Source organism: Saccopteryx bilineata, chromosome 9, assembly GCF_036850765.1.
Source record: "Saccopteryx bilineata isolate mSacBil1 chromosome 9, mSacBil1_pri_phased_curated, whole genome shotgun sequence".
NCBI lineage: Eukaryota > Metazoa > Chordata > Mammalia > Chiroptera > Emballonuridae > Saccopteryx > Saccopteryx bilineata.
Genome location: NC_089498.1, coordinates 31,863,074 through 31,890,125, shown reverse-complemented (window position 1 = coordinate 31,890,125; position 27,052 = coordinate 31,863,074).

The window sequence follows — 27,052 nt, the reverse complement described above, 5'->3', positions numbered from 1 at the left end:
CTAAAATACCTTCGGAAACACAGCTGCGACCCAATCACTGAAATTAGCTTAACCCATAAAATCTGCGCACCCTCGGTTCTAATTGATAAGATCTCTCTCAGTTCAGCGATCCAAAACAAGAGGCGTGATATTTTTTAGTGCCTCTCGCTAAAGGGGTGGGGGCAACTTCTGATTGATAGAGCCTCCATATTCAGGGATAAACGCTAACAAGAAGGACTTGGCAGATAATAAGGTCTATACTACACTAGTCGTAAGCAGAGACTAGTGCCTCTTCTTCCCTGCAAAAACAGGCTACAAAGCGTGGAAAGCCTGGGTTGAGAGGTCCAACTAAATGATAGGTGCTGAACAGTCACCTTGACAACAATTGACTCCCACCCCCGCCTGATTACACTGGAGGCCCTGACTGTCAGAGCCTTTCCCAAAGCCTTGCACTGAGTGGGGGTAGAGTGGGGATTTCCCAGCTCTTTGAGACTCTTACTCCCCAGGCAGAAGCAGTTGCAGCCTTACAGCTGGATCACCAGGCTGCTAATTCAGAAAGGGGGGACTAGGAGAGAGAATCCAGGAAAGCAAACTCTCTCATCGTTGGACCCTGCAAACGCCAACAAGCCTTTACTTCCAGCAAGACTAAAGCCAATTATATGACATTGCCATAGAATCCCATCAACTGCAAATCCCTAACTAAGAGTGACACAGGGGCAGAGCCTGGGGTACAGAGTCACCGACTAGGAAGAGGGAGAGAAAAGAAAAAGGAAGAAGTTAACCTCTCAAAATCAAGAAAAACCCACAGACTTTACAACTTGATCCACTAATTTTTTTGTTGTTGTTGTTGTTGTTGCTTGTTTCTTCTATCTTTTTGCCTTTATTTCCTCCACCTCGGTCCTTCTATTCTCTGCCCATCTTATGCTTCCCCTTTCTTGAACTACACTACCCATGAGTGTTGCATTTTATTTTTCTTCTTCATCCTCACCCTCCTTTAAGGTTATACTCCAAAACACTTAACTCTCACTCTCTCCTCTTTTGTTTTTTTTTTGTCTTTATTTTGTTTTTTTCTCCTCCTATTTTATTTCTTCCTTCGTTTTTCTCTTTTTCTTATTTTTTCCTTTCTATTCGTTTTTTCTTTTCTCATTTTACTTTCCTCCCATATAATCCTCAATCACGAACATATTAGTTAATTTGGGACTCAAGGCTTTTTTTTGGTTTTATTTCTCTTTTTTGCTTTTGTTTTTATTTTTTTTTCTCTTGTTTGTTTATTTTTGTGGCATTTTGGGTCCTCCCAACCCAAGATCTTTATTGTATTTAGTCTTCGCTCCACTTAATACAACAGATTTTTACTTATTATTTTTATTTTTTCTTCTTTATTATTCTTTTTTGGTCCTTTTTTCTGATTCCCTCTTATCCCTCTCATTATATCTCTTAGTTGACCATCACTTACAAGCAAATCATCTTATGCTTGTCTAAGATTTTCTTCCTTTTTTTTTTTTTTTTTTTTGCATTTAGTAGGTCCCTACTCCCTTTTTTTGCCCCTTGAACTCTTCACCCCAAATCAGGCCCTCCATTATAGGCACGATATTTCCCTGAGGAGGGGAGAGGAGGGAAAGAGAAGAGAGAAAAAAGGGGGAAATAATAAATTATTACTGTTTTTTTTTGTGGGGTGTTTTACCCTTTTTTTTTTTTCCTTTTTACTCTTTATTAATTCTAATTAGTGCTATCAATAAGACCACCCTCAGATGCCGATAAGAAAGAGGAAATCGAATATTATGGATACAAAAGAAAGAGAGGTAACACAAATAGATGTGGAAAAATCTATGGAGAAAAGACTTAACATATTGGAAGCCTTGGAGCTAAATGACAGAGAATTTAAAATAGAAATCTTAAAAATACTCAGAGATATACAAGAAAACACAGAAAGGCAATATAGGGAGATCAGAAAACAACTCAATGAACACAAAGAATATATTACCAAGGAAATTGAAACTATAAAAACAAATCAAACAGAAATGAAAAACTCAATTCACGAGTTGAAAAACGAGGTAACAAGTTTAGCTAACAGAACAGCCCAGATTGAAGATAGGATTAGTGAAATAGAAGACAAACAACTTGAGGCACAACAGAGAGAAGAAGAAAGAGACTCAAGAATAATAAAAAATGAGAAAGCCCTACAGGAATTGTCTGACTCCATCAGAAAGAATAACATAAGAATAATAGGTATATCAGAGGGAGAAGAGAAAGAAAATGGAATGGAGAATATACTCAAACAAATAATAGACGAGAACTTCCCAAGCCTGTGGAAGGAACTAAAGCCTCAAATTCAAGAAGCAAACAGAACACCAAGTTTTCTTAACCCCAACAAACCCACTCCAAGGAACATCATAATAAAGATGACACAAACCAATGACAAAGAAAAAATTCTCAAGGCAGCCAGGGAAAAGAAGAGTACAACATATAAAGGAAGGCCTATTAGATTATCATCAGATTTCTCAGCAGAAACTCTACAAGCTAGAAGAGAGTGGACCCCAATATTTAAAGCCCTGAAAGAGAGGAACTTTCAGCCAAGAATACTATACCCATCAAAGCTATCCTTCAAGTATGAAGGAGATATAAAAACATTCACAAATACAGAAAAGATGAGAGAATTTATCAACAGAAAGCCCCCACTCCAGGAAATACTAAGGGGGGTTTTCCAACCAGATTCAAAGAACAAAAGAAAACAACACCACAAGTAACAGCTCCACCAAGAACACAATAAAACCAAACTTAAACTGTGACAACAAAGGAAAAAAAGGGGGGAGAGGATGGAGATTAACAGTAGCAAAGGTTGATGAAGTGCAGAAATACTTATAAGATAGGGTACTACAATGAATATGGTAGGTACCCTTTTCATTACTTAATGGTAACCACCCTTAAAAAAACCACCACAAAAACACTTGACTTAAAAAAGGTAGCAACAGAGGAAAGAAGTATGGAACACAAACAAACAAAAACAAATGATAGAAAAACAAAAGAGAAGAATCAAACTAGATACAAAACTAACAGAAAGCAATTTATAAAATGGCAGTAGGGAACCCACAAGTGTCAATAATTACACTAAATGTAAATGGATTAAACTTACCAATAAAAAGACACAGAGTAGCAGAATGGATTAAAAAAGAAAATCCAACTATATGCTGCCTACAAGAAACACATCTAAGCAACAAGGATAAAAACAAATTCAAAGTGAAAGGCTGGAAAACAATACTCCAAGCAAACAACACCCAAAAAAAAGCAGGCGTAGCAATACTCATATCTAATAATGCTGACTACAAGACAGAAAAAGTACTCAGAGACAAAAATGGTCATTTCATAATGATTAAGGGGAAGCTGAATCAAGAAGACATAACAATCCTTAATATATATGCACCAAACCAAGGAGCACCAAAATATATAAGACAGCTACTTATTGACCTTAAAACAAAAACTAACAAAAATACAATCATACTTGGAGACCTCAATACACCGCTGACGGCTCTAGATCGGTCATCCAAACAGAGAATCAATAAAGATATAGTGGCCTTAAACAAAATACTAGAACACCTGGATATGATAGACATCTATAGGACACTTCATCCCAAAGCGACAGAGTATACATTTTTCTCTAGTGTACATGGAACATTCTCAAGAATTGACCATATGTTGGGCCACAAAGACAATATCAGCAAATTTAGAAAAATTGAAATTGTACCAAGCATATTTTCTGATCATAAAGCCTTGAAACTAGAATTCAACTGCAAAAAAGAGGGGGGAAAATCCACAAAAATGTGGAAACTAAACAACATACTTCTAAAAAATGAATGGGTCAAAGAAGAAATAAGCACAGAGATCAAAAGATATATACAGACAAATGAAAATGAAAATACGACATATCAGAATCTCTGGGATGCAGCAAAAGCAGTAATAAGAGGAAAGTTCATATCACTTCAGGCCTATATGAACAAACAAGAGAGAGCCGAAGTAAACCACTTAACTTCACACCTTAAGGAACTAGAAAAAGAAGAACAAAGACAACCCAAAACCAGCTGAAGAAAGGAGATAATAAAAATCAGAGCAGAAATAAATGAAATAGAGAACAGAAAAACTATAGAAAAAATCAATAAAACAAGGAGCTGGTTCTTTGAAAAGATCAACAAAATTGACAAACCCTTGGCAAGACTCACCAAGGAAAAAAGACACAGGACTCAAATAAATAAAATCCAAAATGAAAGAGGAGAGATCACCACAGACATCATAGAAATACAAAGAATTATTGTAGAATACTATGAAAAATTATATGCCACCAAATACAACAACCTAGAAGAAATGGATAAATTCCTAGAACAATACAACCTTCCTAGACTGAGTCATGAAGAAGCAGAAAGCCTAAACAGACCAATCAGCAGGGAGGAAATAGAAAAAACTATTAAAAATCTCCCCAAAAATAAAAGTCCAGGCCCAGACGGTTATACTAGTGAATTCTATCAAACATTCAAAGAAGACTTGGTTCCTATTCTACTCAAAGTCTTCCAAAAAATTGAAGAAGAAGCAATACTTCCAAACACATTTTATGAGGCCAACATAACCCTCATACCAAAACCTGGCAAGGATGGCACAAAGAAAGAAAACTACAGACCAATATCTCTAATGAATACAGATGCTAAAATACTAAACAAAATACTGGCAAACTGAATACAACAACATATTAAAAAAATAATACATCATGATCAAGTGGGATTCATCCCAGAATCTCAAGGATGGTTCAACATACGCAAAACGGTTAACGTAATACACCATATCAACAAAACAAAGAACAAAAACCACATGATCTTATCAATAGATGCAGAAAAGGCTTTTGATAAAATACAACACAATTTTATGTTTAAGACTCTCAACAAAATGGGTATAGAAGGAAAATATCTCAACATGATAAAGGCCATATATGATAAACCATCAGCCAACATCCTATTAAACGGCATAAAACTGAGGACTTTCTACCTTAAATCAGGAACAAGACAGGGTTGTCCACTCTCTCCACTCTTATTCAACGTGGTGCTAGAAGTTCTGGCCAGAGCAATCAGACAAGACAAAGAAATAAAAGGCATCTATATCGGAAAAGAAGAAGCAAAGCTATCACTTTTTACTGATGATATGATCCTATACATCGAAAACCCGAAGGACTCCACAAAAAGATTATTAGAAACAATAAACCAATACAGTAAGGTCGCAGGATACAAAATTAACATACAAAAGTCCATAGCCTTTCTATATGCCAACAATGAAATATTAGAAAACGAACTCAAAAAAATAATCCCCTTCACGATTGCAACAAAAAAAATAAAATACCTAGGAATAAACATAACAAAGAACGTAAAGGACCTATATAATGAAAATTACAAAGCATTGTTAAGGGAAATCGAAAAAGATACAATGAGATGGAAAAATATTCCTTGTTCTTGGATAGGAAGAATAAATATAATCAAAATGGCCATATTACCCAAAGCAATATACAAATTTAATGCAATTCCCATCAAAATCCGTATGAGATTTTTTAAAGAAATGGAACAAAAAATCATCAGATTTATATGGAACTATAAAAAACCCCGAATAGCCAAAACAATCCTAAGGAAAAAGAATGAAGCTGGGGGCATTACAATACCTGACTTTAAACTATATTATAGGGCCACGATAATCAAAACAGCATGGTATTGGCAGAAAAATAGACACTCAGACCAATGGAACAGAATAGAAAGCCCAGAAATAAAACCACATATATATGGTCAAATAATCTTTGATAAAGGGGCCAACAACACACAATGGAGAAAAGAAAGCCTCTTCAACAAATGGTGTTGGGAAAACTGGAAAGCCACATGCAAAAGAATGAAACTCGACTACAGCCTGTCCCCGTGTACTAAAATTAATTCAAAATGGATCAAAGACCTAAATATAAGACCTGAAACAATAAAGTACATAGAAGAAGACATAGGTACTAAAATCATGGACCTGGGTTTTAAAGAACATTTTATGAACTTGACTCCAATGGCAAGAGAAGTGAAGGCAAAGATAAATGAATGGGACTACATCAGAATTAAAAGTTTTTGCTCAGCAAGAGTAACTGATATCAAAATAAACAGACAGCCAACTGTATGGGAACTGATATTTTCAAACGACAGCTCAGATAAGGGCCTAATATCCAAAATTTACAAAGAACTCATAAAACTCAACAACAAACAAACAAGCAATCCAAGAAAAAAATGGGAAGAGGACATGAACAGACACTTCTCCCAGGAAGAGATACAAATGGCCAACAGATATATGAAAAGATGCTCAGCTTCATTAGTTATTAGAGAAATGCAAATCAAAACTACAATGAGATACCACCTCACCCCTGTTAGATTAGCTATTATCAACAAGACGGGTAATAGCAAATGTTGGAGAGGCTGTGGAGAAAAAGGAACCCTCATTCACTGTTGGTGGGACTGTAAAGTAGTACAACCATTATGGAGGAAAGTATGGTGGTTCCTCAAAAAACTGCAAATAGAACTACCTTATGACCCAGCAATCCCTCTACTGGGTATATACCCCAAAACCTCAGAAACATTGATACGTGAAGACACATGTAGCCCCATGTTCATTGCAGCACTGTTCACAGTGGCCAAGACATGGAAACAACCAAAAAGCCCTTCAATAGAAGACTGGATAAAGAAGATGTGGCACATATACACTATGGAATACTACTCAGCCATAAGAAATGATGACATCAGATCATTTACAGCAAAATGGTGGGATCTTGATAACATTATAAGGAGTGAAATAAGCAAATCAGAAAAAAACAAGAACTACATGATTCCATACATTGGTGGAACATAAAAATGAGACTAAGAGACATGGACAAGAGTGTGGTGGTTACCAAGGGTGGGGGGGAGGGAGGACATGGGAGGGAGGGAGGGAGAGAGTTAGGGGGAGGGGGAGGGGCACAGAGAACTAGATAGAGGGTGACGGAGGACAATCTGACTTTGGGCGAGGGGTTTGCAACATAATTTGATGACAAAATAACCTAGACATGTTTTCTTTGAATATATGTACCCTGATTTATTAATGTCATCCCATTACCATTAATAAAAATTTATTAAAAAAAAAAAGAAGATGCAAAGACAAAGAAGAAGATTTTCCCCTAGAATTTCTATAAGAAACACAGTCCTGCTGACTCATTTTAGATTCCTTACTTTCAGACTCTAAGAGAATAAATTTGTATTTTTCTAAGCCACCAGGTATGGAGTAATTTGTTATAGCAGCAACAGGAAACTAATATGGTCTATATTGCCTACAGAGCTGAACATACTTCAAACAAAGCTCCAAACAGCATACAAAGAGAAAAAAACAAATCCCCTTCTATGCTGTGCCATTGTGAGAAATCATTGTACAGCTGGGCTTTAAAACAGATTCAGTTTTGTTCAAGTCTTGTTGTTAAATATTCAGAAGGAAAAGAGACATGGCCCCATTCAGAACAGAATGTCAGCATTTTGCATTTGCAGAAAGCAAGACTGTAAAACAGGGTGATATGAAATATCTTCGTAAAATGTGAAGTGATAGACACATGCACTGAATTATTATTATCAATATGAATTCTAAAAACGCAGAAGCGAGTTCCCAAAGTAGCACTTTGCAGGCTGTTCCACCACCCAGCCATCTTCGGGAGCAGAAAGAGCAGAAAGGGAAAGTTGGCAGCCAGGGCAGAGAGGAGACGCAGCCTTTCCAAGAACTGGGGATATTTGGGATTGTCTCGAAAGTGGTCACAATGGCCAATAAAGTGTGAATCACTGAACAAATGTGCAATAGAGAAAAACAGTAAAATAAACCTAGAGACAGAATGCTAATAGTCAAGCAAATAAGTGGAGACAAGTATTTGAATATTCATGAGTCTCTAATCAGGAACTTTGGATGACTGTGCCGCTGGTGGTAATGTGCTCCACAAGAAGAATCCTGCCCGAGAAAGTACAAACAAGAAGTGCAAACCAGACCTGTTGCACTGCTCAGGATTTCCAGGACATCAACCTGGGTCTTCACATGCTGGTCTCACAATCAATTTTCTTTCTTCATCTGTCACTCACAGCACATTACATTCGGTCTTTTCTTGCCATAAGTTTCCACTTTTAAAACCAGGAAGGGAAAGTTAGGAAGAAACCCCTATGCTTGGAACACTTTCCAAGTTTCAGGCTTGAGCCACATGCTCTGTACATATTCATACTACCATCACAACCATCCTTTTGTGGCGATATAATTATTCCATTTTACTGACAAGGAAACTGAGACAGTAAAATGACTTACTGCTGATGTTAGAAAGCTAGTCAATGGCAGAGCTCACATTTGAACAGCTTGTCTGTACCACAGTAAAGCTTATATTCGCTCCTCTCCATCACACAGGGTTACCAGGATTCACTCTACTTACCATTATTTTTTGCTCCATAAGATGCACCTGACACACCTAGGGTTTTAAGGAGAAAAATAAGAAAAAAAATATTCTGAACCAAATGGTGTGTTAAAATATTTAATAAAATACTGTATTTTTCACTCTATAAGACACATGGGCATTTTTCCTTCCACTTTTTTGGGGGAAAAGGTGTGTCTTATGGAGCGAAAAATATGGTATAGCCTCATGAGATGTACATAAGCATCTGACTCTATTTAGGCTAAAACTTGTTAGTTAGAGAGAGGAGTGGTGAAAGTCTGGGGAACAGACTCAGAGAAGGGACTGAATTAAAGAAGAACTGAGAGGAAGAGTCACCCTCTGCAGTGAGGATGGGGAATGCCAGCTGCCTGGATATGGGGCAATCCCATTAGAAGTTTCCTCATGGCCCTGGCCGGTTGGCTCAGCGGTAGAGCGTCGGCCTGGCGTGCAGGGGACCCGGGCTCGATTCCCGGCCAGGGCACACAGGAGAAGCACCCATTTGCTTCTCCACCCCCACCTCCTCTTTCCTCTCTGTCTCTCTCTTCCCCTCCCGCAGCTGAGGCTCCATTGGAGCAAAGATGGCCCGGGTGCTGGGGATGGCTCCTTGGCCTCTGCCCCAGGTGCTAGAGTGGCTCTGGACATGGCAGAGCGACGCCCCGGAGGGGCAGAGCATCGCCCCCTGGTGGGCAGAGCATCGCCCCTGGTGGGCGTGCCAGGTGGATCCCGGTTGGGTGCATGCGGGAGTCTGTCTGACTGTCTCTCCCCGTTTCCAGTTCAGAAATGTACAAAAAAAAAAGAAGTTTCCTCATGGCCAGTTAGTACAGTTAGTATGCTCAGAACAGTGAGGACAAGGATCTCAGGCAATCTGAGAAGGGCTAGGGGTCAGCATGAGCTGGGTGTGGTGGTGCTCCTCACATGGCCACATATGCACGCATGTGCACTGCACACCACACATGTGTCAACTGAGCTGCTCATCCTTCTCATTATGTGGGCACTGGAATCAGCAATAAACAAAACCAACGTGGCATCTGGTTTCCTGGACCCAAGAGGCTACTGGGGAAAAGTTGACAAACTAAATCATCAAACAACTTTAGTTACAAACTATGAAAGTGCTGTGAAGGGAATGAGCACTGTCTCAGAGAGTCATGAGGAAGGAAAAAGGGCTCATGTAAGTAGTCAGGAGAGGCTTATCATAGGTGGTGATATTTGAGCTGAGGCCCAAAGGATGAGCCAGCCTTGTAAGAATGGATAGAAAAATGCTTCTAGCAAAAAGCATAGTGTGAAAGGGGTAATCAAGAGAGTGGTCAATATTCAGGCCTCACATGGGCAGCAGAGGGCATCAAGACCCAGCCAAGGCAAGACATAAGCCAATCCCCAAGAAAAGGAGAAGGAGCTCAGCAAGACCCCAGCTAGCAGGTGAGGGGTTTGAGGCAAGAATATATTCCTGATGGGTAGCAAAAGCTGAACCACCTAGCTGGGAAGATGATCTGAAACCCAAGGTTACTACCATCAGATTCTTACTACGCAACTGCCTTGCATGCTGTATACAAATTTCACATTTATTTCTCATAATCTTTATCTGAACGAAATATTATTATCTCTGTACTAATTTTCTACTGCTATTTTTATTACTAAAATTTAGTGGCTTAACACAACACAGCTCATCATTTCTATAGGTTAGGAGTTGGACATGTTTTAACTGGGGGCTCTATCCAGGGTCTCACAAAACTGAAATCAAGATGTCAGCTAGGCTGTATTCTGATCTGGTGGCTTGACTAGGGAAAGATTGCTTTCAAGCTTCCTTAGATTATGAGCAGAATTCATTTCCTGCAGGTGTAGGACTGAGGTCTCTGTTGTCTTGCTGGCTATTAGCTGTGGATCACTCTTACTCGAGGTTACTCTTAGGTCCTTGCCATGTGGCTCCCTCCACTGACCCTCTCACATTTCCAAACTCTGGTTTCAGGAAGGGTTCAGTCCTATTTAAAGACTCACTGAATTGTCAGGCCCACCTGGATAATCTCCTTCTGGATTAACTCAAAGTCATAACCCATCATATACACTGATTCTCCCTCTCAAGATGAGGAGTTATCCTAGGTGTGTGTGTGTGTGTGTGTGTGTGTGTGTGTGTGTGTGTGTGTGTGTGTATATATATACTGGATGTGGGTGGGGGCTGGAGGGGAGGGCAGTCACTGTGGGGCATCTTAGAATTCACAGCTGATAATATTAACAGTCATTATTCTTCCAGCACCCTCTATTTTTCAAGCACTGATAACTGACTAAGATGTGAAACTGGATAATTGTCATATTGACTGCGGAAAGTTTCCATTTTAAAGATTATGATATAGAGGTCAGGGAAATTAATAATAACTTGGCAAAGGACACATGACCATGGTGAAGAGAAGTTTTGAACTTCATCTGTGCCACTTTAAAGCCCAGCCTCTCTCTATTGTCTCCTGTAAACTTGCCCCAAGGTCTTCTTCTTTCTAACTAGCTGAGCCCCAGAAACCTCCAAAGGGAGACACTCTCATTTCCTGTGAACCTTAAAGGGATAGCCCAGACCCATGCCAGAAGATCTTCTTAGAGGGACCAGAATGTGTCCATTATACTGGGCTGCACAGACAACAGGGAGAAGGAGCACAGGCCATCTCCACCAGGACCATAGCACTCCACATGTCCAGGGGGTCTCAGAAAGCTGAAGAGTGGTGTTGACAAGGCTCCCCTAGTCTGTCAGAGACACCAGTGACATGGCACCTGCCCACAGTCTCACAGAATCCACACTGCATTCCCCAGGCCACCTGCTGAGTGGTCAGGCCTCTGCCCTTCCCCCTGCAGCAGAGTCTGAGCAGATGGTTCTGAGTCACTCCAATGGAAATTAATGGAGTCAAACTGTCCACACACTTCTTTTCAACCATAGAGAAATATTTTCCATGAGTCAAACACCAGATGTATTTTGTTTACGGGGTAATTTAGCACTTGCATAGGGTAAGACACTAAAATCAGAAGAGTTGTGCTTGCATTTCAGGCAGAACCCAACCATACTCCAGTCACCTGCAGTAAAACTTTGGGACATCAATTCTTGAGATGGAGCCTGAACCTTGAACTCAACGCTTCAGTACTTCCCAGAGAGAAGACGCATGACTTCTGCAAGCAACTGCATGTTTTTCCCTTGGGATTCAGGTTATAACTATGGCTAATTGGACAGAGCCATAGAGATGGGAAAGGGTGAGGGAGAAAGAGAGGCAGCACCATTAAAGGACTGAAAACGTTCTTTTGGGTTCAAGAATAACTGGAAATTTGCTAAATTGTCCTTCAGCAGAATCACCTTCTTCTTTTTTTCTTAAAACAGTCACAAAATACTCTAAACCAGTGGTTACCCAAGAGTGGCTCCAGGGCCAGCAATATCAGCATCAAATGAGAATTTGTTAGGAATACAGATTCCGAGGCCTTCCACCAAATCCACTAAATAAAAACCTCCAAGGGTGGAGCCAGTGATCTGCATTTTAACACCCTCTAGGGGAGTCTAATACTCCCTAGAGTTTAAGAAGCACTGCTTCAAACACTAGAGATAAACTTTTACTTTATATCTAACTGTATATTTTTTAAAAGGTTAGTTAACCTCTCAGTGACTTGTTTTTCTCATCTGTAAAATGGAATAATGGTAGTATTTACCTCTTGATTTATTGTGAAAATTAAATGAGGGAATTTGTTTAAAGTATTAGGACTGGAACTTGTATATATCAACAAACATTTGTCAAAATCATTGTTATTATTTGCATTTGAAATTCACTGTGATAATAATAGCTGATAACATTAATAGCCATCATACTTTGTGCATTTATGTGCCAGGTACTGTTCACACAACTTTGTATGCAAATGAAAATTACCACATTGACTGTAAAAATTTATTTTTGCTGTATTCATTATCTTCATTCATTTATTCATTTAACAAACATTAACAGAGCCCCATTATGTTCTAGATACTGTTGGAGGCATGGGTACCACAGGGAGCAAAGCAGGTGAGTGCCATGCTTTGGCCAACAGTGCTTACTACCCTTGTGCTGCTATTAAGTGCCTCCTTTGGCCTTACTTTCCCTTCCTGAGAGGTGTCCCAGGCAGTTTTGTTTGACGTCCCTAAGCAGCAGCAGTACTAGTCCTTTCTTTTCTAAACAATAGTTTTAGCCATGCCCATGCCATGAGGGTGGCCAGAGCAGGGAAGATTCAATTAGTTAATGTGTATTCAGTGTAAAGAGATATATTAACAATTAAGAGGGCAAGCTATGCGTACAAGTGGGAAAAGTTCAGAACTTCCAGCCTCATTCACTCTCCAGGGTGACATAATCCTAAAGTCTATTATCTTGAATGTCCAAACACCTCATAGACTTGTATTTATCCATGTCTTCAGTTACTTACATTAACTGGAAAGTTCAGATACATAGACAGGCCATTTGGAATATGCAAATTGAGGTTGTTGATCTTGTCTCTAGACACCCACTCATATACAATATAGAGCACGGTTTTGAAAACTGAAACTCACAGGCCAAATACAGCTCACTGACTATGTTTGTACACAAAGTCGTATTGGAACACAGCCATGCCCATTCATTTACACATTGGATCTGGTTGCTTTTGCACTACAGGGATAGAGTTGAGTAAGTCTGAAAGAGACCATCTGGCCCATAAAACCTAAAATAATGACTCTCTGGACCTTTAAGAAACATATTTGCCAACTCCTGGTCTAAAAGGCAAGGCTTACACAACCTGCCTTACAGAAGCAATCCAGGTTAGCCTTTTTAACTGTACTAGTCAATTGATTAAGTTATGGGAAAGCCATCGATCACCTATGCCCTACCCATCTTTTGGTTATCTGGGCTGAGACTCTGCACAAGCATTTCAACTAATTGTACAGACATAATTATAACCAATTAATAAAATAATTTAATAATTAATAAGTAAGTTGCATCATAAAAGTGCAACACAAAATAAAAACAACAATGAGATTCCATTTTTCACCTGTTGGATCAATGGATGTTGACAAGTTTAATATGGAGAAGGTGAAAACAAGGAGGTAGAGATGAAGATCTTTCCATACTGTTGGATGACAATATAATTAGTGCTACCTCTGAGGCGGGCACTTTGCTAATATGTATGAGAGTTGTAAATATACCAACCTTCCAAGTTGCGAATTCCACTTCTAGGACATTGTCTTACACATATGTTCTCAAATGTATTCAATGTCATTTGTCTAACTATAAATATGTTAGCTACAGTATTGTCTTTCATAGCAGAAACTTCGGTGAGAGTGTTATCCACTAATGATGAATAAACGATTTGGTATGTCCATATTATGGAACGTTATATAACCACGAAGAAAGAATAACCTAGACCTAATTTACTTAATGAGATGAATAAAGAATGAGCTAGATCTAATAGAGGTAATATAGAATATTCTCTAAGATACATTATTGAAAGGTACAAAAGGGCATGGTGTATGTTTGTATAGTAATTACCCACTGGTATTAATGAAGGATATGTAAGCATACACATGCAAACAAACAAATACTTGTAAGTGGTTAGAAAATGTTGTAAATTTTAAAAACAGAAACTGTCACACCCATGATTGCCCCTGCAAGAAGAACACCTGAGTTTCTGAAGTAAAAGAGACATGCCCTTTGGATTTTGAACCCTATTGTTCTGCTTGATTTTTTTTATCACATGCAGATTTAGTTAGTTTAATTTTAAAACAAGTTTTTATGAAACAAAAATGTCATTCTATGTCTGACATTGGTGCTCCCCAAGACCTGGGTCATGGTGGGAAGAAGGCATTGCTATCAGTCAGAAAGACTTTCCCCAAAACCCAAGGAAATAATGGCAATGCCCAGGAGCAGTCCAGCATTCTGCAACCAACTCCCTAATTTTCAAACTCTCTGGCCACTGTGCATGAAAAGCCAGTGTTATTAAAAGAGAAGGAAAATCAATAATCCATCACAGAGAGGGCTTTGGAGTCGGATGAGAAGGCTCTGGGTTCTGGTGTTCCCCAGTAGCTGTGAGACCCCCAGAAGAGTAGAAAATGTCAAAGCTCTCTGAGCCTGTTTCCTCTCCAGTGACAGTGGGGTCACTGCACTCACTCACAGTGGGCTTGGTAAAGACCAGGTATTGCAGCACAAGCCTTGCACCAAACTGTGCTAAGCACATCGAATGCCTTACAGCACTTAGTTCATACAGCAGCCAAATCATTATCCTCGTTTTTCAGATGGGGAAATTGAGGCTTAGGGAGCTGTAAATCAATTAACCAAAGTCATACAGTTATTAAGTAGCAGTCAGGGTACAAACCCAGGTCTGTCTGCCTGGACTTGCAACAACTATTAAATTTTTCCTTTCAATTATATGAGGTAAGATGAGCTCATCCAGCTGAAATTGCCTCTTAGTAGTGACTCAAAACATGCCACTCATTTCAATGCCCCACAGAACTTCAGGGTGCCAAGATAAAAGTGTCCAATGGTGAATACTCAGGCCCAGCTTTCACACAGCCCTGAGCACTACTTCAGCAGCTCGTGGTCTGTCCCTGTGGCAAGCCATCCCCTCCCCAGCCAAGCTGAGGGGCCGTCTGCTGAGGAAACCGGGCACTGCAGTGCTCTGCAGCTCCTTGCTGACCTGAGCGTGGTTCACAGCTCTTCTTCCAGCGAGCAGAGGCCTCAGCTTTAGCAACCAGGTACAGCTCAGGAAGTTCTTCTGCTGGGAGCCATCCATTTCTCTCTCCTTCCCCCTCTCACACACATACTCTCACCCCAGAACCAAGAAAGATCTCAGACACCTCATTGAACCATACCTAGCCCTCTCCTCAATCCAGAAGTTCAGGCTTGCTCTAGCCTACAGAAGAGCCCCAGCCCAGCTCTCTTCGGACAGGAGTCCTAGAGCCTGTCTCACCCTAGGTCCATTCTGCTTTATTCCTTCTTATGCCCAGAGCTTACATTGTCCTGAGTCACAGCTGCCTTCCTGTAGAGCAGGGATAATAACACCTATTTCATCATGTTGGGGGCAGGAAAAAAGAGAGTACGACCCAAGGTGGGGATGAGAAAGGGGCAGGTCCTGGCTAAACTGCACAAATCATGAAGGAAGGGACATTTGCCTCATCCCTGATGTATCAACTGTGTCACAGCCCAGAGTACATGTTCAATAGAAATCCACTTAGCCCATAAAAAAAGGAACCCAAATACATATTGAGTGCCAGCCATTAGTTAGGTGCTGTACCAGGTGCAAGGAATCAGACAGTCTTCCTGGGCACTGTTGGGCTTTGATACACACATCCAAAGCAAAGCAAGCAGAAAGAGAATACAGGAGCAGAGGCTTTGCCCAAGCCTCTCCCATTTGCCAGGAGTCCCACACAACACTTTACATGCTTTTTCTGGTCTAATAATTACAACAGGCTTTCCAGGAATGTCTTCTCACTCTCATTACACTGAGGAGAAAAATGAGTCGAAGAGACATTAGGGGTCATATATCCAGCTGCACAGTGGCTGCGGGTGGAGAGGGGGCAGGGCTGGGTTTCCAGCAGGACTACCAGCTGGCAAAGCTCAGTGCTGCCCTCCTCTGTTCTCTTCTGAAGGGCAGTGGAGACTCTGGTTGGCCAAGGTCTTTATCAACACTGCTTTCCTGTAAAGGGACCTGGTCTCCCTTAGCACAGGACTTCTTTCTGTCTCTCATACAAAAGCTTCAGTGACTGGGTCTGTCAAGACCAGGACCTGTCAGGGACTGCTCTTACCTTCCATTTCTCAAACAGTGCTTCTCACATTGGATCCTCATTCCAGAAGCCTCTCAAGACCCTCCAAGGCTCTCAGAATCTGGGGCTTCCTACCACCCCAAGGGAAGCCCTGTTCTCAACTACATGCTGCAGAGACACCTTTATTATCTGTAAGTGAAATTGGGAAGAGGAAAGTTGGGACCTCGAGGGGAGGGTTAATCCTATTAGGCTGTCTGTTCATGGAGCCCAAGCCATCAGTTACATAACAGAAATTGTCCAATGTACCAAAGACTTGAAAACACCAAGAAGGAAACAGGACTTGACAAAGAAAAGATGCCCTAGTCCTCCTACTATGTAAAGATGCACAATCTCCACCCTGCAAGAGGCTGGAGGAGAGTCCATCCATCAGTTCTCCCTCTCCTACCTCCATACCCAGAAAGGCTTGTAAGTTCTTCCAGGGATTCCTTGTAGAGTTCAACTAAAAACCCTTTTTATGCATCTACAGACCTCACCACTCCTTCCTGCATCTCCAGCTCAGCCTTCAACACAGTTTCATAAATTGAAGCTGTTTTTTCTGCCCTTTACGCTCCTTGAGACACCTGTTGAGAGAAGCTTTTTCCCATGTTTCTGTTGAGCATGGTACAGGTCATATGATGCTGACATGCTGACCACAGCTACCAGGACTGGGGTGGATACCCCATGAAGGATTGGTATATATCATGACAAAATGAGCTCTGAGTTGACTTTGCAATTAAAACGCTCAGATTGAATACAATCCAACCTTTTTTTTTCTTAGTAACATTATTTGAACAAAGTAAAACCTATCCTGCCAGTTCTCTCTAGTGAATACTTGGCAGAAAGGGTGTCCCTAAGGAGAGACTTGGGCTGGGCCCCAACTCATCCTAAGGGAAACTTTGTCCTCAGCCACCTGCTCAAAGGAGTGCTTGCCTTTCCATCAAGAAAATTCTGGATGGGAAAGGAAGGTATTTAGAACAGGAGCCCCTAATCTGTTGGGCTTATTTTTAAAAATCTGGAGAAAAAAGAGAAATGTTTTAGCTCATGCAACTGAGAAGTCCAGAGGCATACTGCTTCAGGTTAGGCTGGGACCACGGGCCCAAACAATTTCACCAGGACTTGGTTTCTTTCCACCTTTTGTGTATGCTTTCCTCTGTGTCAACTTAATTCTTACATAGCACATCAGATACTGGAAGCTCTGGAAACAGCCTCACAGCTTAGCTTGCCACTCCTCAATAGTTTCAATAAAAGTTAGAGTTAGGTCTCATTGGATGACTTGGGGACCCAAGCCCAATTCTGAACTGGTTATTGTGGCTAGGAGGGACGGAATATGCATGGAGCCAAAGGAAAATAAGAAGTATTCCTAGAAAAAGGCAATAGAAATATTGGCTGTAAAAATAAGAGATGGTCACAAGAGTCATGTAGGGTGTAGGTTAGAGGCTGCTGTTCATCCATTCATTCACTTAGCAACTCTTAGGTGCCAAGCACCATGAGAGGCTCTAAGGCTGAGTAAACCAGAAATATAGCACCTGCTCTTATAAAGCTTGGGTCCAGATGAATAAACACACCAGCAAACATCCAGATTAATGAGGTGGGTATGAAGAGTGAAACTACTGGGAAGAAAGAAAACACGGATGGGAACAGGGAATAACAGTGTCGGGAAGTCCAAGCCAAGTGGCCATGTGGGTGCCCGTGTGCAATAAGGAGGCAGCAGGAAATGGCTCAAAGTGAAAAATCGGAAAAATCAAGCAGATGGAGCAGATGTGCAAAGCCAAGAGACTGCATTTCCCCAGGGGGAAGGGGAAGGAAGGAGGCAGGCGAGAGACAGACAGAGATGTAAAGGGCTTGTAGCTAGTTCTCTCCTTTCAGTCTCATACTCTCAATTTCTTATCATGAATTCTCTTTGCTTAGGTTTGGTCAAAGAATTTCTTTGTCTTGAGTAAAATCACCTTGGCTATAAAACTAATTAAAAATTCAAGACTCCCAACCCCACTACCACATTAGTTGCCCACAAGACACCATTTTGTGGGCTCATACATTTTTAAATGATGTAAAATGCCCAAAACTTTACTGGGTTATGGCTAGAAAGTACTCACACTTAAACATATTTATTTATACATACATACCTATATCTACATTACATATATGCATATATAGCATACTTTCACATATATAAATATAATACTTAAGCGTACACAGGAACTAAAGCAGCCAGTTCAGTTGTTCATTTAAAAACCAAAGCACCAAGTCCTTTTCTTGAGCACTCTTCAGTGGAGCTGCAGGCCCTGTGAGAGGACAAAGTATGACTCACTTCTAGTCCCTGAAAGTGCCTCATTCCTCTAAGATGCCCAAACCGAAGGGCACACACTCACACACCCATGCACAATGTACACACAGAATACATACACAGAGTACACACAAACACAAATTACGTCCATGCATATACATGCACATACATAAAGAACACAGGCAAAGTGCATACATTCACAGAGTACACATACAAGGTACACATATATATATACACACACATAAAAATGCATGTATACAAACATACACACAAAGTACACACATAAACACAAAATACACACAGTAAATATACACACAGATTATCAAAAGTATTCCGATTGATTTTTGACTATCATTCATTGAGGCCCTACTCAATGCCAGGCACTGGGGTTGAAGGTGATTTCACACCTGCCATAATAGCAACAATTGAATGAATGTTTATCGATCTTCCCAGCAACCCTAGAAGGCATGGTCTCATCAATATTCCCTTTTTTTTTTACAGAGACAGAGAGAGAGAGTCAGAGAGAGGGATAGATAGGAACAGAAAGACAGGAACGGAGAGAGAATATTCCCTTTTTTGAAAGGAAATGACTTGCCCTGGGCCATACCTCTAGGATGATAGAGCCAGACATGACCTGTTTGTTAGACATCTCCCCACTTTTGTCAACTCTATGCCATTCTCTAAGTGTGCATGTGTGCACATCCAGGTCCTACCACATTCATTGTGTCTACATATATGTGTCGCCCTGTGATGTAGATCTCAGCACATTACAGATCCAGCATATAAAATGGGGCCCTCTATACTCTAGACTGCTGATGCCATTCCAGATTTATTGCATTTATTTAAAAACAACAAACATTTTCAATTATTTCCACACTGCTCAGGACCATAATTTATTCAGAGGTATGAGCTATCAAGTTTCTCAGGGATTGCTTCAAAATGTCAGATCTAAAAGATGACTCCCATGTTAGTGAATATGAAACACCCATTTATATTTTTCATTTTTACTTTGATTTAATTTTCAGACAATTCAACTTTCTCCCATGCCTGAGTGCCTAAATTCATTTCACTTGTCAAAAGAGACAAATTTTCATAATTACAAAATAAAACATGGTGGCCCTTCTTTGGTGACCGTATATTTCACATCATTTTTTTTTCTGGATGAAAATGCTTTTCCTAGTCTAGTTGGCTTTCTTCTGACACATTTTTATTCAGTCACTGCTTAGAACAGACAAGGGTACAGGCTGAACATTCACTAATGTTTTGTTATGTTAATGAACATCTGTAAAAATGGAGATGAAATTTTCCAACCCAGGCTATGATGCTCGATGCTCACGAATCTTTTCTGTAACATGAACTGAAAGAAAGTCAATGTTCTAAGATTACAAACTTTAGCATGAAATATGCCCGATTCTCTAAAGGTATTTTCTGCCTTGATCAAAAAGCCCTTAAGTCCTACCACCAGGCCCAATCAGGATATCCATTTCAGAAAGGTCAGAAGCATTTAGGTTTTTCTTACCATAGTTGCCAGGGACATGCACAGGATGTAGCAAAAGGGCTTTCTTAATAAAACTTCCTTTTACTTTGCAAAATTAATGTTATTTATTTAGAAATTAGAGAGGAAAACAGAAACATAAAAAGATGGCCTATAACTTCACCATTCAAAGCAAAACACAGCCAACATTTTAATGTGACTTCAGATCCTTCTTTTAAAAATAAAATTGACTTTTGACATGGTTGGGCTTTCAAATATTTGAAAGTGAAATGTTTACCATTAAAAATCCACTCTAGGTTGTGCTGGAGCAGGAGTCGGAGCCACGCATGAAGTGGGGCTGCCGGGATTTAACTCATAACCTTGGCTTATCAGGGACAAAGCTCTAACCAACTGCATTACTCAGCCAGGGACTACTCACTTATTTTGATGAAGCACATCTTCTTAACAACTTTCAAAGAAAGGATGACTGAGAGAACTGAAAGTATGGCTTGTTCACGGAGCTTGTCTGAAGATGTCTTGAATTGCTGAGTGACAAGCGACCTGCTCCATCTCTTTATGGATCATTGTGAAGTAATTGCTGAGGTTGGCAACCTAAAGATGGTAGCAGAGTAGGCAGACACACAGACTCCCAGCTCACACCACCGAACTGGATTACAAATTAATTTAGTAACAATCAGCATGAAAAACCAACTCTGGACTACAACAACAGCTCTCAAAACCAAAGAAGCAAAAAAGAAGACACTCCAAACCTCGTAGGGAGCGCCTGAACCTCCCCTCTTACAGGAACAGAGGGAGGGGTAAGGCTGAGAGCCCAGAAGGGTTCTCACTCCAAGAAAAAGAGCAGAAAATATTGCTCAAAGCCACTTGCCTGGCTACAAGGGAATGAGGTGTGTTGAAAGGGCCAGCTTGTCTTCTAAAAAGAAAGGGGAGAGACAGAGACAGACAGTGAGGGGCAGAGGAATGCATGGGATGACCTGAGAAGCTGACTCATCCAGGGCTGGAGGCGGCTATAGCTGGAGAAGGGGCTAATCCTTCCACAAAACAAAAGACTAAAGTGCTTTTGGGTCACAGATCTCTAGACATCTCTCCAGCTCCAATCAGCATAACAAGACACAGCTGAAAACAAGAAGTGGGGAGGAGGGGCAAAAACTCAGGTCTCCATAGAGATCTGAAATACACCTCTGCCTACTGAAGCTGAGAAAACATCCTGCCCCCAGAGAGAGTAACTGGCAGATGAGGTCTTCAGAGTCCCACCGCATTCCTGGATACAGTTTCAAATAATCCCCCTGATGAGATCAGTAAACAAGACTATCATCTGTTAAGAAAACAAACAAATCAAGACTTCAAACGGCCCAAATCTGAAAGTGGATTACAAATAATAGCTGATGCCAACCCAAGAAGACTTTGAAATAACACAATTGAAAACTGGAGGCAGACAACACCAAGCCTAGACTCAACCAGCTCTACAAACAATACACCCAAACACACAGACATAATGAGAAGATGGAGAAATGCAATCCAAATGAAACCACAGAGAAACCTCCAGGAAATGAACTGAGTGATATGGAAATAACCAAACTTCCAGAGGCAGAGTTCAAAATAATGATTGTAAGGATGCTTAGGGATCTTAGAACAAAAATGGATGGTCATTACGAACATCTAAATAAAAAAATAGCAGGTATAAAAAAGGATGTTGAAATATTAAAAAAGAATCAGTCAGCGATGACAAATACAATATCAGAAATGAATACCACAAAGGAAGGAATTAAAAACAGGATGGATGGAGCTGAGGATTGAATCAGCGAGTTGGAGGACAAGTTGAATGAAGGCATGAAAGCAGAGAAGAAAAAAGAAAAGAAACTCAAAAAGTCTCAGGAAACTCTAAGATAGCTCTGTGACAACATGAAGAGAAATAACATCCGCATCATCGGGGTTCCTGAAGAAGAAGAGAAAAAACAAGGGATAGAGACTTTGTTCAATCATATCATAGCTGAAAACTTCCCTAAATTAATGGAGGAGAAACTCTCACAAGTTCAAGAAGCACAGAAACTCCATTAAAGAGAAACCCAAAGAAACCTATACCAAGGCACATCATAATTAAAATACCAAAGCTAAGTGATAAAGAGAAAATATTAAAAGCTGCTAGAAAAAAAAGGCTATCACCTACAAAGGAGCCCCCATAAGGATGACATCCAACTTCTCAACAGAAACATTTGAGGCCAGAAGGGAATGGCAAGAAATATTCAAAGTAATGCAGAACAAGAACCTATAACCAAGATTACTTTATCCAGCAAGGATATCATGGATATCATTTAAAATTGAAGGAGAAATAAAAAGCTTCCCAGACAAAAAAAAAAACCTCAAGAAATTCATTACAATAAAACCAAAGCTGCAGGAAATGTAAAGGGGCCTGTTGAAAAACAGATCGAAGTGGAAAAAGATTATAGAAAAGAGAAATACAGTTTTAAAAAACAAAATGGCAATAAACAACTACATATCAATAATAACCTTAAATGTAAACAGATTCAATGACCCAATCAAAAAACATAGGGTAGCTGCATGGATAAGAAAATGGAACCCGTACATATGCTGTCTACAAAAGACACACCTTAAAACAAAAGATGCATATAGACTGAAGGTAAAAGGATGAAAAAAAAACATTTCATGCAAATGGAAATGAAAAAAAATGCTGGGGTAGAAATACTTATATCGGACAAAATGGACTTTAAAACAAAGGCTATAATAAGAGATAAAGAGGGTCACCACAGATAAATAAAGGGAGCAATCCAACAGGCAGATATAACCATTATATATATCTACGCACCTAATATAGGAGCACCTAAATATATAAAGCAGACTTTGATGGATATAAAGGGTAAGATCAACAGCAATACCATAATAGTAGGGGTTTTCATTACCCAACTAACATCACTAGATAGATACTCTAGAAAGAAAATTAACAAAGAAACAGCAGACTTAAAGGACACACTAGATCAACTCAATTTAATAGATATCTTCAGAACCTTTCACCCTAAAGCAGCAGAATATACATTCTTTTCAAGTGCTCATGGTACATTCTCTAGGATAGACCACATGTTAGGGCACAAAAGTGCTCTCAACAAATTTAAGAAGATTGAAATCATATCAATCACTTTCTCCGATCACAATGGCATGAAACAAGAAATCAACCACAACAGAAAAACTCAAAAAATTTTAAATACATGGAAACTAAATAGCAGGTTGTTAAATAATAAATGGATTAAGAATGAGATCAAAGAAGAAATAAAAAAATTCCCAGAAACAAATGATAATGACCATAAAACAACTCAAAATTTATGGGACACAGGAAAAGCAGTCCTGAGAAGGAAGTTCATAGCACTACAGGCACACTTTAAGAAGCTAGAAAAAGCTTAAATAAACAACTTAACCCTGCATCTAAAAGAACTAGAAAAAAAACAGCAACTAAAGGTCAAATATAGTAAAAGAAAGTAAATAATAAAGATCAGAGTGGAAATAAATGACACAGAGGTTAAAGAAACAATACAGAGCATCAATGAAACTAGGAGCTGGTTCTTTGAATGGGTAAACAAGATCGATGAACCTTTAAGTAGACTCACCAAGAAAAAAAGAGAGAGGATTCAAATAAATGAAATTAGAAATGAGAGTAAAGAAATAACAACTGACACAACAGAAATACAAAATATTGTAAGAAAATACTATGAAGAACTGTATGCCAAAAAACTAGACAACCTAGATGAAATAGAAAAATTCCTTGAAACATATAATCTTTCAAAAATCAATCTGGAAGAATCAGAAAACCTACACAGACCAATTACAACAAATGAGATAGAAACAGTTATCAAAAAAACTCAAAACAAAGAAAAGTTCTGGGCCTGATGGCTTCACAAGTGAATTCTACCAAATATTCAAAGAACTAACTCCTATCTTTCTCAAGCTATTTCAAAAAATTCAAGAGGAAGGAAGACTTCCAAGCTCCTTTAATGAGGCAAGCATAATTCTGATTCCAGACCAAGCAAAGACAACACAAAGAAAAAAATTATAGGCCAATATCCCTGATGAATATAGATGCTAAATTCCTCAACAAAATATTAGCAAATCGAATCCAACAATATATGAAAAAAAATCATACAACATGATCAAGTGGCATTTATTCTTGGGAGGCAAGGCTGGTACAATATTTGCAAATCAATCAATGTGATTCATCACATAAACAAAAGGAAGGAGAAAAACCACATGATAATTTTAATAGATGCAGAAAAAGCATTTGATAAAATCTGGCACCCATTCATGATCAAAACTCTCAGCAAAGTGGGAATACAGGGAACATACCTCAACATGATAAAGGCCATCTATGACAAACTCACAGCCAACATCATACTCAATGGGCAAAAATTAAAAGCAATCCCCTTAAGATCAGGAACAAGGCAGGGGTGCCCCCTTTCACCACTCTTATTCAACATAGTTCTGGAAGTCCTAGCCACAGCAATCAGACAAGAAGAAGAAATAGAAGGCATTCAAGTTGGAAAAGAAGAAGTAAAGCTATCATTATTTGCAGATGATATGATATTCTATATAGAAAACCCTAAAGTCTCAGTCAAAAACTACTGGACCTGATAAATGAATTCAGCAAGGTGGCAGGATATAAAATAATACTCAGAAATCAGAGGCATTTTTATATACCAACAATGAACAGTCAGAAAGAGAAATTAAGGAAACAATGTCTTTCACTATTGCAACAACAACAAAAAAAGTACCTAGGAGTAAATTTAAGCAAGGAGACTGAAGACTTGTACTCAGAAAATTATAAAACATTGATAAAAGAAATCAGTGAAGATACAAACAAGTGGAAGCACATCCCGTGCTCATGGTTAGGAAGAATAAACATCATTAAAATGTCTATATTACCCAAAGCAATTTATAAATTCAATGCAATACTAATTAAAATACTAATGACATACTTTAAATATATAGATCACATATTCCAAAAATTTATATGGAACCAAAAAAGAACACGAATAGCCTCAGCAATCTTAAAAAAGAAGAATAATGTGGAAGGTACCACACTTCCTGTTATCAAGTTATACTACAAGGCCATTGTACTCAAAACAGCCTTGTACTGGTATAAGAACGGGCATATAGATCAATGGAACAGAACAGAGAGCCCAGAAATAAACCCACAGCTCTATGTACAATACAACTGATATTTGACAAAGGAGGTAAGAGCATACAATGGAGTAAAGACAGCCTCTTTAATAAATGGTGTTGAAAAATTGGACAGCTACCGGCAAAAATGGAAACTAGTCCACCAACTTACACCATTCACAAAAATAAACTCAAAATGGATAAAAGACTTAAATGTAAGCCATGAAACCATAATCATCTTAGAAGAAAACATAGGCAGTAAGCTCTCCAACATCTCTTGCAGCAATATATTTGCTGATTTATCTCCACAGGCAACTGAAATAAAAGACAGGATAAACAAATGGGACTATATCAAACTAAAAGGCTTTTGCACAGCTAAAGACAATGTGAACAGAATAAAAAGACAAACTACACAATGGGAGAACATATTTGACAATACATCTGATAAGAGGTTAATAAACAAAATTTATAAAGACCTTGTAAATCTCAACACCAGGAAGACAAACAATCCAATCAAAAAATGGGCAAAAGAGATGAATAGACAGTTCTGCAAATAGGACATACAGATGGTCAGTAGGCATGTGAAAAAATGCTCAACATCACTAATCATTAGAGAAATGCAAATTAAAACCACAATGAGATACCACCTCACACCAGTCAGAATGGCACTCATCAACAAAACAACACAGAATAAGTGCTGGCGAGGACGTGGAGAAAAGGGAACCCTCCTGCACTGCTTGTGGGAATGCAGACTGGTGCAGCCACTGTGGAAAACAGTATGGAGATTCCTCAAGAAATTAAAAATCGAACTGCCTTTTGACCCAGCTATACCACTTTTAGGAATATACCCTAAGAACACCATAAAACTGTTCCAATAGGAGAAATGCACCCCCATGTTTATGGCATCATTGTTCACAATAGTGAAGATCTGGAAACATCCCAAGTGTCCATCAGTGGACGAGTGGATTAAAAAGCTTTGGTACATATATACTATGGAATACTACTCAGCCATAAGAAATGATGACATCGGATCATTTACAGTAACATGGATGGACCTTGATAGCATTATACAGAGCAAAATAAGTAAATCAGAAAAAACTAAGAACTATATGAACCCATACGTAGATGGGACATAAAAATGAGACTCAGAGACATGCACAAGAATGTGATGGTAAGGGGGGTGGGGGTGGGGAGGGGAGGGGATGAGAAAGGAAAGAGAGGGTATGGGGGGAGGGGAGAGGCACAAAGAAAACCAGATAGAATGTGACGGAAGACATTTTGACTTTGGGTGAGGGGTATGCAACATGATCAAATGTCAAAATATCTGGAGTTTATGTTTTCTATGAACATATGTACCCTGATTTATCAATGCCACAGCATTAAAATTAATTTAACCCCCCCCCCAAAATACACTCTATTGGTTGGCAAGTGGTTAAAGATCAAAATGGGAATATAACATTTAAGTATTTGAAAATGGTCATCTGAATTGCAAAGTTCTGACATAAAGACTGTGAAAATGCCCAATCTGGTCACCAGTCCCATTCCTTCTCACCTCATATCCCATCCCTGAACACACAGAACACTTACAAAAGAAAGTGATAGAATTTCAAGTTCAATGGCCAGTAAATGCTAACCACCCTAGAGAATGACAAGAAACAGTAAAATGAGGGAATGTACAGATCACAGTGGAATACCGCAGCGGGGGCAGGGGCAGGGGGGGTTGTTTTTGGGAGCAGATTCAAAGAGACAGAGCATTGAAAACATGCTAGATGCACATGCATGTACACACACTTTCATGTACTGAGGGTCCCTGCCTTATGACGGTCTCCAGATACAACATTCTGAGTTTACGAGGCTCACTCCCATAAAAACTTTAAAAAATTGAGATGTAAGTGTTTC